The sequence below is a fragment of the Parasteatoda tepidariorum genome, chromosome 11, assembly GCF_982258835.1.
Source record: "Parasteatoda tepidariorum strain Cologne lab strain chromosome 11, Ptep-v5.0, whole genome shotgun sequence".
In the NCBI taxonomy this organism is placed as follows: domain Eukaryota; kingdom Metazoa; phylum Arthropoda; class Arachnida; order Araneae; family Theridiidae; genus Parasteatoda; species Parasteatoda tepidariorum.
Window position 1 is genome coordinate 96,019,877 of NC_141765.1, and position 16,056 is coordinate 96,035,932.

Genomic DNA, 16,056 nt, shown 5'->3' on the forward strand with positions numbered 1-16,056 from the left:
TCTATTGAACACTAATGTGCATATATATTATTAAAAAAAATAATAAAATTTCTTTTTTGCCTCGACAACAAGTAAATGTTAACTGAAATACCAAGCAAGTGCACAGTCATAAGCTCAAGAAACAAATAATTTATAAAAAGGTATCTAATATTATTGAATAATAAAAAGGAATTGTTCTTTTTATACAAACAAGACATCAATCATTCCTTGTTTCTAGGATTTCACAAGGGTTCCGTCTCCTAGCTATTACTTGGAAAGAACGGCAACATCGACAAAGGGATGGTAACTTTTAAAGAATATACAATGAAAACCAGAAATTCACAATAAACAAAATAAATATTTAATAGGAATCATCATTAAAGTAAAAGTGATAAATATTTTAATTACAAATGTTGAAACAAAACATTTCATTTCAAAATTTAAAACTCTTCTTATTTTTTGTTTTCTTAAGATTCATGGAAGATGAAGCTTGATTACAAGTCTGAAATGAAAAAGAAACTGTATTTAACGATTTATATATAATAATAAAAATACACTTAGGTAAAGTTTTTGGTAGTTAAAACTTTGGTAACTTTTAAAGAATATACAATGAAAACCAGAAATTCACAATAAACAAAATAAATATTTAATAGGAATCATCATCAAAGTAAAAGTGATAAATAAATATTTTAATTACAAATGTTGAAACAAAACATTTTATTTCAAAATTTAAAACTCTTCTTATTTTTTGTTTTCTTAAGATTCGTGGAAGATGAAGCTTGATTACGAGCCCGAAATGAAAAAGAAACTGTATTTCTCGATTTACATACAATAATAAAAATACACTTAGGAAAAGTGTTTGGTAGTTAAAAATCCTATAAATAAAATTTTTCTGAAAAAAATTGCAACGGTTAGTTTAGGAGAGAAAACTATTACAACTTCCAAAGGCTATAGGTGAGAAGAATTTTAACCAATAACTGCGTAGAAATTTGATTTTAGATGTATTTTAGACCATTTATTTATCTGATGTATCAAAACCATTATGAGTAAATTTAGTTGAAGGCAAAGATTGAGTTATCCAAAGTTAATCTGACAATGATTGTTGACTTCAAAATAGACTTGAAAATTTAAATTTTCAGTTAGTAGCCAGTGGCAGGTAGACTAATAACTTAGCAGCTAATTTTTCCTCCAACCAAATGAGTCAATAATCAATACTGATAGGTCATTTTTATTTAATTAATGATCCCGATCATTAAGACACAGTTCCCAGTAGAACACCGAAGTCAAGCATCATTGGCTGCGGTCAGTAAGCGGGAGGGTGACCACTTTGATCATCGGTCCTCGTTAAACTGTTTTACCATAAAGTGCGCGACTTCGAGCACAGGTCGTCGGGCTACCAAAATGGAAGAGTCATCCCCTCTGTAGAGGATCAAAATTGTGATGGCATGTCTTCGGATCATCCTCGGGATGTTTCCCAGACCGTCGCCAATAGCCCATTGTACAGCTCTAGTGCGACGTAAATAAAAGAAAGCTATGAATAAAAATATTGTAAAATTTTTTCGTTAAATGTTCACGGAATGGTTTACTGCATTCATCTAAACTATTCTTTACTATATTTCGGGTAAACGTACGCAATGAGAATGCCTCTGTGGCTGAGCATTAATAATTATTAGACGCACTATAAGTTTCTATGTAAAATCTTAATTATTAGGTGATACTCTTATGTGGTTTGCACTTGTTTACGTTTAAATTAAACGATATAGAATGTAAATTTGTATAATATTTATTATATCAGGTATTATATTAGTACATTATTATTAATTCGACCAAATCGCACTGCAGTTTTTTAATAACTAGTGTTTTAATAACTGCATGTTTTGCACGAGTGTATATGCGATACATTTATATTTAAACATACATGTAATGAGTGCTATTCTAGAGATTTTTTATATACTTCCTATTTGTAATTATTTTTAAAGTATTGCATTACAATGTTAACCAATTAATACACGAACGTATACAAGTGCAAACTGGTTTCAGTCGTTAAAGTAAGTTGATAATTTATATAGAATCTTTAGTGCATCAAATAATTTGGCCAGGAACTGATACTAGGCAAAATCGGTCGAATCGTTCCTCAGAAATCAAATCCCAAATATCTGACTTTCTTAGAATTCGATTTCACAGGAACTATAAAGTACGCTTTTGTATCTGATTTCATAAATTAAAATATCGTCCGCATTAATTAATTAGCCTATTTTCGGTCACCCCCTCAAATCATTAAGATTAAGTCTTAGAACGTGAAGATCCGATCATTAGATCAAAAGTCATTCGTCGTGGTTAGCTTTTTTGTTTTTCGTACTTTAACAGTGTTTTTTGTTTTTTTCCCCCAGCAAGTTTGCACTTTATTATTTTTTTTTATTATATAAAAAAGCATTGATCACTTAAATCACAAATATTTGATTATTTCCTAAATCACTGAAAAGAAAAGCATAGATTTTGAAAGTTAAAAGAACAAATTCATAAAAAGTGTTTTAAAATTAAAAAAACTATTTCATGTAAACATGAATTAAAACTTTTTAATATCTCCTTATATTTAACCTAGCCAATTTTTTATTCAACACCATTTCGACTATCGGTGAAAATTAAGTTCTCCAGTTAAATTTGTCTTCTAAAAGTAGCAGAGAAGTGAACGCATTTCTAAAGTAGTTTGTAGTTGCTACATTTTTTAAAAAAAGTAGTTATAGTTAACTACAATTGTAATAAAGAAGAACTACAGAGTTAGCTACTGAAGTTAACTACAAAGAAAATGTAGTTTTACCGACCACCACCCCTGGGTGCTATCTATGGGGGCAATTTGATCTAGGAGAGCGATGAATGAATACCAATACTATTTGAATTATAAATCAAAACGATGAATAAATACCAATGCTATTTTAATTATAAATGAATACAATTACAAAGATTTTAAAAACCAAGCGATGATTTTAAATCACATATTGGATATATTTAAAATATGGGTAAGGCAGGATGGATTATCAAGATGGTTTAACTGAGTAAATTATAGATGATTATGCAAAAAATATCTTAAACTTTAAAATGGCAAGATTTCCATTTGACATATTGATGATATAAAATTTCATTTGCAAAAAAAAAATATTATTCTGAGTCAACATGTTTTGAAGCTTCAAAATATGCGCCCATTCTCAAGACTCGCCAGATGTGAATGAGGCATGAATATATTCCTCACTCACGTCATGGAGTCTTGAGAATGAGCACCTGTTTTTAAGCACTCAAAACACTTAGATTTTTATTACCATCAGCATATTTTTTTTAAGCAAATGAAGTTTTATAAGATTTTTCTGTAATATTAAAATAAGCAAAAGACATAAATCCACTACAATATTAATCTAAGAGCTGTGATGGCTCAGGTGATAGAGCGTTCGCAGTCTCATGAGCTGAACCGGGTTTGAATCCCAACTGGTCGATACGAATTCCGCATTCGCCTTGCACCGACCACAATACTGACGTAAAATATCCTCAATGGTAGACGGATCAGAGGTTAGAGTCCTCTTGCCATCAGGCTAACCTTGGGAGATTTTGCTCGCCATGTAACCCAAATGTGGGTTAGTTCCATCAAAAATTCCTCCACAAAGGCAAATTTATCACACTACTTGATACAGGAGTTCCCTTGTCTTCCAGATTAGGTTCAAAATTATAAGGCTATGGCGTGGAACATTAGTAGTCGTAAACCAAAAAATCAGGTCGGCTGTTCAATGACAATTATTAAAAAAAAAAGCTTAGCTAAAATCTTAATTGCCTAATTTCTATAAAATAATTCATCATAGCTTAGTCACCCTCATCATAATGTAGCGATTATTTTTATTCAAGATGCTTTTTCTAAGATATGGGGATAGATTTGTGCAATAACTTCAGCAGTAATAGTTAATACGAAATTTAAAATGGTACAATACCATAAACAACGGTTTTTTTCTTCAAAACAATAGAATACACTTCAATATACTTAACTGTAAGAAGATCAACCAAGCATAAAAAATTTAAAATAATGTTTTAAGTTTTATTACAAAACAAATAAAACAATTAATGAAGAAAATAATAAAAATATAAAACAGTTACTAAAAGCACATTTTAAAAACATGAAAATTTGGTGCTTTTTACAGTTCTTCTTTATATTGTATAATTTTGTAATTGAAACTAAAACCCATAGAAAATACACAGCATTTTGTATCTTATATAATATGTCTTTTGGTCATTCTGTAAAAAATTTAAAAATACATCAAAAAATTTAAAATAAGTGGATGTGTATAAAGGTACTTTGAAAGTACCTTTATACACATCCAGGGTGCATAACCAAATTTTTCAACAAAAAATAAGCACCTTTTAAATACTTTTTAAGCACTCAAAAATATTTTTAAGCACTACACATTAACAAAATGCAAAATAATTTTCAAAGATTTTACATGATCATGATAAAATAACCAGTTTCTGACAAAGAACTATTTTCTTGATTATATTAGCCATTATAAAACGATGAAGAGGTTTTTCCGTTTGATATCAGAGGGAGGAAAATGATGCCCGAAATTGAGAATATCTTGCAAAATGCAGCAGAGTTTCAGAGAAGAAAAAGCAAAATAAAAGAAGAAAATTAATAAAAAAACAAACAAATGTAACATAAAAAATAATTAATTATTAATTTACAATAAAAACAATTATTATCTTCCAAAGCAAAGCAGATTATACAAATGAGACTTAGAATCTTGCTTTAAACAGAAAAAAATAATTTAATTATTCCTTTTTTTGTTAGATGTAAAAAATCTAAAATGTATCGAGATTTTTTATTTTTTAAATTTTTTTTTTGTAAATCAAAATGCAATATGTTTCAACACATTTGTGCAAAATAACCTGTCTTGTTACAGTTTACTATAATAATTATTTATTGCATTTTCTGTTATTAGTGTGATTTTTTAAAAAAAAACTGCACTTGTGAGAGATTCATTAATAGAGGTTAAAAATTTTAAATGATATAGCCTTTCATTTAACAGCTTATAATTTATTGAAACTGATATTTAAAAGTTAATAGTCATTACTTCCAAATCTTCAATTTTTTACTTTGAACATGATACCTTGTTTGTTTAAAATTATCAAGTTTAAAATTTTGGTTATCTGATAGACCTTACAGTGCAATTGCCGAACTAGAAATTTGTACGTGTACAATGCAGAACATACAACTAAACTTTTTGCTTTCCTAATAAACTCATTCCTAATAAATTCCAGGTGGGTGACTACCCTTTTTGTATATAATGCAAGTATTGTGTATGATTGTGCAAATAAAATGTTCCAAATGGCAAAAAATAAATTTGTCCCAGACTTTTGTCATATTACAACAATTTTGGACTGTTTTTGACACTTTCAACAGGTTTTTGATGTGTCATATCAAAAACCAGTTATTGATGTCAAAAAACAAATTTTGTTCAAAAATGAAAAAAAGAGAGAGAGAGACTGATAGTCAAAATCTGTCTTCAAACGTCAAGATTAAAATTGGAAGAGAAGGTTACAAAATAAAAAATTTATAAAAGTCTGTTTGAATATGATCAAACACATTTTTTTTTAACTTCCTCCATTCCTTTATATTTAAATGTTATAAACAGATATTATTTTTTTATTAGATTATTTATTATTTTAAATTACATTCAGTTAAAACAATAATAATAATAACTTACTCTGAAGTTCCATTAACTTTTTTTCCTTTGACGGAACAGTCTTGCATGTCTCTTTGAACATTCAAAAATGAATCAACAATATCAGCATCAGAAACCTGAAACAGATTAACTAAAAATTAGTTTATTTATTAAGTTTAAAAAGTAATAAAGTAGACACAATCATATACAGCTCAATAGATATATACTTGCAAGCAGTAACAATTTTGAAAGGTAAAATTAAAATGTTAATTTAGTTAATAGGTAATAAAAAAGTTGTTTCTTTTTTAAATGGTAGCTTTTACAGAGTTTTTAGTAGCTTGGAACTTTACAAAAGTGACTTAGGAACCAAAAATATTTTTTCTTTGTATAACTGTCGGTGAACAGCGGACCCAAATTTTTCGGTTTACAACTACTAATGATCCACTCCGTAACCTTGCAATTTTGGACCTGATCCGGAAGACAAGGAAACTCTGAATCAAGTATTGGGAGAAATTTTGCCTTTGTGAAGGACTTTTTTTATGGAACTAACTCGTATTTGCGTTATATGGAGTGGAAAACCACAAAACCCTTTCACGGTTAGTCTGACGGCAAGGAAACTCTCACCCATGATCCATCTACCACTGAGGATATTTTACATCAGCACTGTGCAAGCCGGGTGTGGTATTTGTATTGACGAGCCATCGCTGGGATTTGAACCTGGTTCACTTCATTGGAAAGCGAAAGCTCTATCCTCTGAGCCATCACGGCTCAATTTTTTTTTTTTTTTAAATAAGAGGAACTTTTTTAGAAAAGAAATGACAAGTTTATTTAAAAGCTGCTTTTTTTTTTATAAGAAAAGTATGTACATAGTCCCTGCCAACTTGAGGATGATTTTCTCCAGTTGTAGTAAAATAAAAATTTTATTACTACTATCAGCAGAAATATCTGTTTTATTTGGCTCAGAGTTCAAAAATAACATTGCATTAATTTTCATCCACTTTTATAAATATTAATCCTTTAATATGTAGTGGTGGTCCAAATCATTTTAAATAAAATTTAAAAATCCAAGAAAGTAATAAAAAGCATAAACTTTACTATAAATTTAAATGCATTTAAAATTTCATAGAAACTGCATAAAAATCGGCAGTTATGTATATAGTGACAGGGTGCGTAGCCAAATCTATCAGCAAAAAATAAGCACCTTTTAAGTACTTTCAAGCACTTAAAATATATTTAAGTACTATATACACTAACAAAATGCAAAATAATTTTCAAAGACATGGCATGATCATGATAAAATAACTAGTTTCTGACAAAGAACTTATATTAGCCATTATAAAATGATCAAGAGATTTTTCGGACCGATATCAGAGGGTGGAAAATGAAGCCTGGAATTGAGAATATCTTGCAAAATGCAGCTCAGTAGTATATGAGAGTGCAATCTCACCGAACCCAGTTCAGTAGACACACATGCGGACTCGCAAGTATTTCATCAAACATGTAAAATGATTGGCCCTTTCATAAGCTAGGGACCGACGGTGAGCCGAAATAGATTGTGATTGAATGAATTGTGAAAACGTTGCATAGAACAATGTGAAAAGCACGCTTTTGCATAATTTGTGAAAGCAAAAGTTATAAAAGATCAAAAGAAACAGAGAAAAGCATGGGAAGAAGAGGACATGGAACAAGGTTTCTCTTGAAGGACTTATTCAAGCTCACTTTTGAAGATTGGAACCAGCTCAAGCAAACCAAAACCTGAGATAAATATGATTGCTTGGAGCCTGGGATATATGTCATATGAAGGTATAAAAAGAAATTAGTATAAAATTTCTTCATCTAGTCTTTTTGCATTGTAAATATTTTGATTTTCAAAGTTCAAATAAATGTGTAAATAAGTTTACATAATTATTTCTATGTGATTGTTCTAAAAACAATTTATGGAGTTATTCTAAAAACATTCTCAACAATTGTCATTCTAAATAAAATTTATGGAGTTATTAATGTACCTTTCCTATAAATGGACAACCCTTGTAAGCAGACAATTTTTTCCCTTTGGACAATTTTGTTCCAAGAGTGTTCACTTAACCAAGGTTTCCTTATATATCATAAATTAACTATACATTGAAAATTTGAACAATTGCCAGAAGACAAGTGATAAGTTAACTGCTGGATCAAACATAGGTACAAATATGCCTTCAGAGAAGACATTTTAAATTAAATTTGTGTAATATATGGAAAGGAATCCACAAAAAATTCTAAAGCTTAGCTTGAGGGCAACTCTAAATCATAATTTGTCTATCACTGAAAATATTTTAAACCAGTACTGTGAACAGCTTTGAACCAGTCATTACCGGGATTAGGATTTGCCAATGGTTTTCCTCTCTTTGTCATTTTCTTATTTCTTATCACTTTACAATATTTAATAGTTTTGAGATTACTAAAAAATTACTGCATGCCAAAAACTTTTTACAATATGAAGTAAAAGTTATTTATATTTATTGAAGTAAAAGTTAGTTATTTTTAATACAAAAAGAATTTAGAGGAATATAATTTTAAAGAAATTAATATGTATGATAAAGATTGAGATAATTTATATGATAAGACTGACAACTCAGTTTTTTTTTAACTGGATTACTAAGGAATGATTTACTTTTTTATTCTATTTTATTTACTATTCAACAGAGATTATTTTCCTCAAGTGTCTGAAACTAAGAAGTAATAAATTTCTTTAAATGTTTCCTACAATTTTTATAAATTAAAAGCAACTTTATCAAAGAAAAAGTGTTATTATTAAAGAAAATTTTAAAAATTTAAATATTGCCAGGTATACAGTTTTTTTATATGATAAAATCAAAATCAAATTATTTTTCAATAATAATGGAAAAAGTAGAATAAAAAAATTTTTGAAAAAAGGATAGTTATTTATTTATTATTTTTATTTCGCAAAAAGTAAAAAGCGTGTAGTTAAAAAAAAAATTATAAAATAAAATTTGTAACAATTAGATAAAATAGCTATTATTTTCATTTTAAACTAACGTACTAGTTTTGGTTCATAAAATTAATTAATAACTAAATTAATTAGTTTTGAAACTAACAAATTTCAATTTCATACATTTATTATGTTTATCCTAATCTGATTTCAACCAAGATGGTGAAAATTATTACTGAGGTAGATTTATAGCTTATAATTTTAATTAGTACATCTTCTGTGTTTTAAATCACTAGAGCAATGCTTCCCAAAGTGTGGTGCGTGTACCCCAAGCAATAAGCAATAGTAAAATACATTTTAACATACAAATTAAGTTGCATATAATTTGCAAACTCGTATTAACTTAACTCTTAAAGAAAACACAAAGGTTTTAAAGAATTTAAAATTAAAAGAAAGCATCTTTAATTAATAAAATTAAGAAATTTCGCGCAGACTAAAACAAAATATATGAGTAATACGCACTTGACTTTTGCTGCCAGTCGAACATGATGAATATCTTCTTCAAGTTTTAAAACGTCTTTAAACTGTAAAAAAAATTATTTTAATTGTTAAAAGGTTTCACAAATTTTGGGGGAATATTTCCTCCTTAATACTATTTCTTTTGCTAATTACATGAAAAAAACTTTCTAACACAAAGACAAAGAAGACTACAGATTAAAACTTAAAAGGTTAATAAATAAATTAATTAAATAAAAAGTTTACTTTAATTTGACTATGATATTAAACCAATCAGTTGGAAACAAAAGTTTTGATAGAGTTCTATTTGTTATTATCAAAAAAATGTACCTTACATTCTTATTAAGCAGACACGGAAAAAATTTGATACTTTTATCTCTGCCTACTGCCTGAAAATTCGATCATTAGATCAAAAGTTATTAATGTATTCTCTTTCTTTTTTTTTTTTTAGCTCTGTGTAATCGTTAGAAACCTGATATCGTTAAAAACCTGACATACAAAAAAAAAAATTGCTTACTTGAAAGAAATGCCAGATTCAGCTGCATTCATGACAAAGTCAGAATCTACACTGTTAAAAATTTGGAGAACTTTACAGATTTGGTTATTAACCTCTGGAAATTATTGGTAAATTTTAATGAAATTCGTTTTTGATATGTTGATATAATATTTAAAAAAAAAACATTCAATGGTTATAATATACTATAAGTAGCTATGTATATGTACTATGTGTAGCACTACATGTATGAAGCAGTGATTATGGTATGAAATGAAAAATAGATTAATAAAGTTCAAGATTCACTTTTACGGAGACACTGGCTGTTATTCTGATTTCATTATGGAAATAAAGCAGTTTAAGAGTTTCTGTCGAAACTGGTACCACTATCTCATTAAAGCTGTTTTCAAGCCCTGGACAATAGTAAAGATTGTGAGTTCTATTTTAATTGCTCTCCATTCCAAACATGTACTACTATAAAGTTATATTATGTTCTATAAAGCTGAAGATCTGAGTGGCCAATCATCTGGCGAATATCTTCTAGAAAATTGCGAGAGCAAACAGCTTTAAGTGAGTGTCTATTGTTGATCAAGGCAATCATAGAGCTTTTAGAATTTATCCATATGCTGCACACTAGCTAATTTACCTCTCTAAAGAACATAGAAAGATTTTTAATTACTTAGTATGATGCCTGCCAAGATTATCAAACTTCCTCTGCTAAAGCAGTTGATTTATTTAGTTGGTAGGTAGATAGTGAGTGCCTGGTTTGAATAATTCATAATTACGTATGGAAAGAACCAGAAATTTGATGTCTCCAGATATCTGAAAAATTGGACATTAAGGCAAAAGAGGTTTGATTGTCTTGATAGGCAAAATGTTGAATGGTCATTGACCCATCCATGTCTTTGAAAGAGGTTCTTTGACTGGTGTGAGGTACATGGATGAAGTCTTAAAATTCAATGTTAACCTTTACAGAATGGAATCGTGTGGCGATTTCATTTTAATGGAAATTAGGCAGCCATCAAGCTCACCTAGTTTAAACTTTAAAAAGAGAGGATATTTGTTGAATCGATTTTCCAGGCAGATATCAACTTTATAGTGTATTAAAATCTGGTCTGTCATAATGGAGATAGGCTACCAAATATGAAAACTCTCTCATTTTTGAACACTAGTGTATTTATCTTAAAATTTACAGAAGTGATTAACGCAATTATTATTTTAAAATTGACTTAAATGTAAACAAATATCATTTATTTAACTTGAAAAAATTTAATTTTAATATTTTTTTTAAATACCAGTACTAAATTATATACTATATTTTTTAAATACTAAATACTATACATTAATATTTTTTTTAAAATTGAATAATCATTTTTAAAAAAATTATTCAATGCCTCAAATCATAGTAAATTGATATTTTCAATCAAAACTGTGATGCTTTTTGCAACTTTAGTGTTCTTTCCTTTGCTTGCAATGCAGTAAGAAGTTGCACATAAATTGTTAGATGAAATTGAGCTTGATTTGGATTTTTCTTAATTTAATTAGTGGGGACGTGGCTTTGCAAAAGGCAAAAAATTATAACAAAAGCAACCATGATTATATGTTAAAGTAAATACAAATACCTACTTTTTTCTCTCAAGTATCAATAATATAATGCAGTAAAGTCATATTCCGGTTTATATTTGATTTTGTATCAGCAATCCTGTTTAAGTTAGATAAGTGGTAACCAGAAGCATTTCCTCGAGCACCACGATTCATGGAATTTCCAGAATTAGTTCAAAAAGTCTCCTCTGAAGCTCTTTGGATGCCTCAGAAATAGTTGAAAAAAATTTGATTTCCCTTTAATGGAAAAGATTTTAAAAAGACGATATTACATAAAAAAAAATAATTTAAAGCAGTAAGAAAACCATTAGTTTTAAAACAATTAAAGCTCCTTTAAAAACTAATGAAATGGTACAAAAAAATTACAAAAACAAATTATAATGAGAGCACTACATGAATTTAACATTAATGTTTCAAAGACATTCATGCACTTTTCAAACAAAGAGAAACACCTACCCCACAAATAATTTTAGATTTAAACATAAGAATATCTAAGGTTTCATTAAATTTAATCTACCTAATTGTTTAAGATTTTATAATTTAATAAATAGAAAACTAAAAACAAAAATAAAGACTTCCAATTGAAAGAATAAATTCTAAATGGTGGTAAATTCATGGAAAGATATATTAAACAGACAAGATTTTTTTAAAAAATTAATAGAAAGATTTCTTAAAAATAAAAGTAATAAAAAAATTATAAGCATTATTGCTGTTTTGAACAAAGAATAAAAACGTATTTAATAACAAATATTTTTTTAAAATTGTGTTTCACCAAAAGATTATAGAGATGTTTATGTAAAAGGATAATGGTAAAAATATATTGCTTTTATAATTGGATGAAGTTTATTTCTTAGAATGTTTAGTTTTGAAATTAAATAGTTATTTATTGAAATAGTTGTAATGTTTTTTATTCTTATTCATTGTTTATTCAAATAAGAATTTAAAAATTCAGAAAAAAATAAGGTCAAGTATTTATTCTGCAACTTTGCAATAAATTTTTAGAATAATAGGAAAAATGGGTTGGCAGATATATGAGCATTGATGAAACTTTATAAGATATAATGTTGAAAAAACTTCATAGTACTTAGTTTCCTCCTTATGAAACTGCTGAATGTATTTAAAATTTGGTTTCTTTTAATTTTTCATGAATTTTCTTTTATCTTTAATAAATGATAAGTCTTTTGTGTAAATAATAATGTGCTCTAAGATTCATTTATTAATTTGTTCTTGGCTTGCATTAATAGATTTGTTACAAAAATTTTTTTATTCGTTTAATTGCATTAAAATGTAAAGATATGATATTAGAAGCAATTTTCTTTTAGCACTGACAATAAACAATATTTTAAGTTTGCAAGCATTTATATTATCAGAATTGTGTTTATTACTTTAATTTTGAATTATTTGACTGAAATTTGAGACAAGTATATAAATTTTTTATTTCAATTATGTTTAAAATAATATAACGGTAAAATAATGATAATAGCAAAAAAATTCTTTGATTGATTTAATGTTTAAAATTTAGCTGAAAAACATCTACATTATAGTAAAAGGAAGAAAAAAAATTGAAATCACAGTAGAAAAGAATCTCGTGTAAATTTTCATCAGAAAGGTCCTGTATAGTCTTTGTGAAAACAAGATTTGTAAATGCTTAATATAGCTTTTTCTCTCGCTTATTTATCAATATCCGAAATTTAACTTTAGTATCTCTTCAATTTTTGTATTTTCTTTTCTTAAAATGCCCCATTAAAAGGTTTACATATTGTGCCTCTTTTTCGTAAACGTTTTTACGATTCTTGCAATCCACAATTTTGAATGAGCAAAATACAGGCAATGGTATAGGTTTGCTTTAAACCAAAATAAATTTTGTGATTACATTCTGAAAATAGTAACTGATAGTAGTCTAGTTTTGATCATTAATACTAAATACAGCTTTTTAAGTTGATGTTAAAAAGTATGTTTTTCATCTGCTTTATGTGCAATTACATGTTTGTGTAAATTTTTTTCTAGATAAAAAAATATTTATTACCCTTTTTATATGTTTCGAAATTTAAATGTTATGTTAATTTTTTTGCAAACATTGTTGGTGTAGTACTTAATAATTATAGAACTGTTAAAAATTTGTGATGTGCATACATAAATTATTTTCACAATAAAAAAAAATATTGACAATTTTTAAAATATTTCATGTTTTCCTGGTTTTAATCCTTAAAAAATTTCTTTCAGTGCCTTTGGATTTTGATTCAGATTTTTTGTTAGGTAGAATTTCAAAAACTGAAAGAATATGACCATTGAAAAAAGTGAAAGAAAATTTTTGGAAGAAAGTAACTTAAAAAATTTTAATATAGTTCTCTTTATCGACATAATCATTACAGAAAACGATAAATTAAATTATTGCATATATAAAGCAATTATTGTTTTGTTTAGAGAGCATTTCAAAATTTACTTCCATGGCAAGGAAGACAAAATAAAAGGCTTTATAGGAACGAAGAAATACATTATTAAAAATGATGAGAATTTTTGTCAATGACGGACTGAAGGGCGAAAGTCCCCAGCCATTTTAAATAATTTGGTTACAGCTTTATCACCCAAAAGACCATGAGAATTAATATAACCCGGTAACAGAAACATTTTTATGGTAATAGAAATAAAATAGTTAAAGGAATAAAGAGTTAAAAATAGATTTTGATATTCAATTCAGCCACAACAGTGAATTAATGAGTTATACATTTGTATTAAATTAAAACGTTAACCGTTACATTGATTGTTAAGAAGATAATAAAATATTTATATTAGCTTTATATAAAATGTAATAAAAATGAAATAATTAGTTGAATTTAATTAAAATTGAATTAAAAATGATTAAAAAAATCAAATTTAAGAAATTAAAGAAATTTTAAAACCTAAGAAATATGCAATGCCATCTCATCATTCACAAAAAACCAGCTGGACACAAAGTATCATTTGCAGGAAGAGGAAGAAAACTGATGATAGCAGAATTAATTATTATTTAGTATGTACTGCTAAGTAAACAATGAGTGAATGACAAAGCTACTGATCCATGTTTTACTGTTTCACAACAATACAGAAAATTAAGTAAATTTATATTGCTTAAATATTATACTACCATCCAAATCATCCTCTTGTTTATTACAAAAATATTAATTAATGCAAGATAATAACAGAAAATATAAAATTAGATAGCATCAAAACTTATGCAAAATATTACAGCAAACTCTAAATAATATTATTTTGTATAGAACCTATCATTACATGATGCAGAGAAAACAGTGACCTTTTTGAAAGTCGTGAAAAAGATAGATTTTCTGGCTTTCTAATGTTCAAAGTGACATATAAAAGTTAAGAAAGTAGCTCAAAGTGAGATATAATACCATATTCCACTTAACTTTTAACAAATTTTTGAGTTTGGTAAACATAAATTGAAAATTTATAATAGACTATTTGTTATTGATCAAAACCTTATGAACCTTATGATGAAACTTTATAAGATATAATGTTGAAAAAACTTCATAGTACTTAGTTTCCTCCTTATGAACTTTATGCTAGAACTTTATATATAGACATATTATGTCTATAAAAATCTGAATCTGATTTTTCTTTTAGTTCCATTCTACAGGGGTGATTGTGAGCCCAAGTCAAAATTTCGGAAAATTTCCTGAGTTAAAAAAAAAACCAGTTTAAATTGAAAAATTAGAAAATTTTTCCTTTTTCTCAATATTTCTTAGTTTACTTAAAATATATTTAAAAATTTTCACATACCTATATCATTTACACATACTTATGATGACCTGGAGAAGTAATTAAAATTTACAAATATGTCTTTCTTTTTTGAGTTAATGATTATAACAACTATTTACTGATAAAAAATGAATATTAATTATGAAAATAAGCTTATAAAGTATCCCTCTGGCTCTCCCTTACAAACAAATAAAATAAACTGTGTTTTTAAGTTCCACCTTTGAAAATTTGATTTCCGTAAACTTCTGTGATCAATGATTTTTTGAAACGTCTGGACCTTCGATCTACGGAAACTTCCGGATCACTGTTAACGAAAAATCCGGAAATCCGGATTATTTCCGGAGCACAATCAGCCCAGATTCTAAAAAATATCTATTCCAAAGCAGGGTTTGAATGAGAAAATTTAAACATCATAAAAAATGAGTATTGAGAATAAAATTAGAATTATATCTGATGCTCACTTATTCCACCAACAAGTGTAAAAATTAAAGTTATGTATATTTTTATAAAAAAGATGTATTGTTAATGACCTAATATAAAATATTTAATGTTGAAGAATTTTTTTTATAACTTCAAATGGAAAAAAAATATCGTTATCATTAAAAAAATAACTTTGAACACTAAAATTAGAAAAACGTTCATTAAAAAAAATAAAACCATTGTAAAAATGATGGGAATAATTTTAAATACAAATTTTTCATTTTTTGACAATCAATCATAATAAGAAAATACCTCTATTTTTGCTTTTAAGTCACTCACTCTTTCTTGCAATTTATTTTTTTGTAGAATAAAGTTTGAATTCTTTGTTCATAATGAATAATTCTGAAAAAGAAAAATATTTAAAGTGAACGAAATTACTTATTGTTATTTATTTATTGGAAAAATAACAGCATTACTCAGTCAAACACTCAAAGACTGACAAAGGCAGTGGCATGAGGGGCAGTTGCCCCGGTCCCCACATCAGAGGGGCTCCCTAAACCGAATTAAAACTTTATTTTAGCTTTCCTTCATTAATGAACTTTTTTTTAACAAAATATGTGTACAGTGTAGAATCAGTCAGTTTTATGTTAACTCCTTCATAAATC

At 27.3% G+C, this 16,056-nt stretch overlaps 1 long non-coding RNA gene across 14 annotated transcripts in view; it reads right to left on the minus strand.

Moving 5' to 3' along the window:
* Positions 1–317: 317 nt before the first annotated feature.
* LOC147801929 (uncharacterized) overlaps positions 318–16,056 on the minus strand; it is a 70,021-nt gene continuing 54,282 nt past the window's right edge. For all 14 annotated transcript variants that reach the window (XR_015430633.1, XR_015430644.1, XR_015430632.1 and 11 more), the window contains 5 exons: positions 15,704–15,793; positions 11,240–11,452; positions 9,127–9,188; positions 5,718–5,812; positions 318–481 (listed from right to left, as the gene is read on the minus strand). This is a non-coding gene — a long non-coding RNA (uncharacterized LOC147801929). The remainder of the gene's footprint in view (positions 482–5,717; positions 5,813–9,126; positions 9,189–11,239; positions 11,453–15,703; positions 15,794–16,056) is intronic.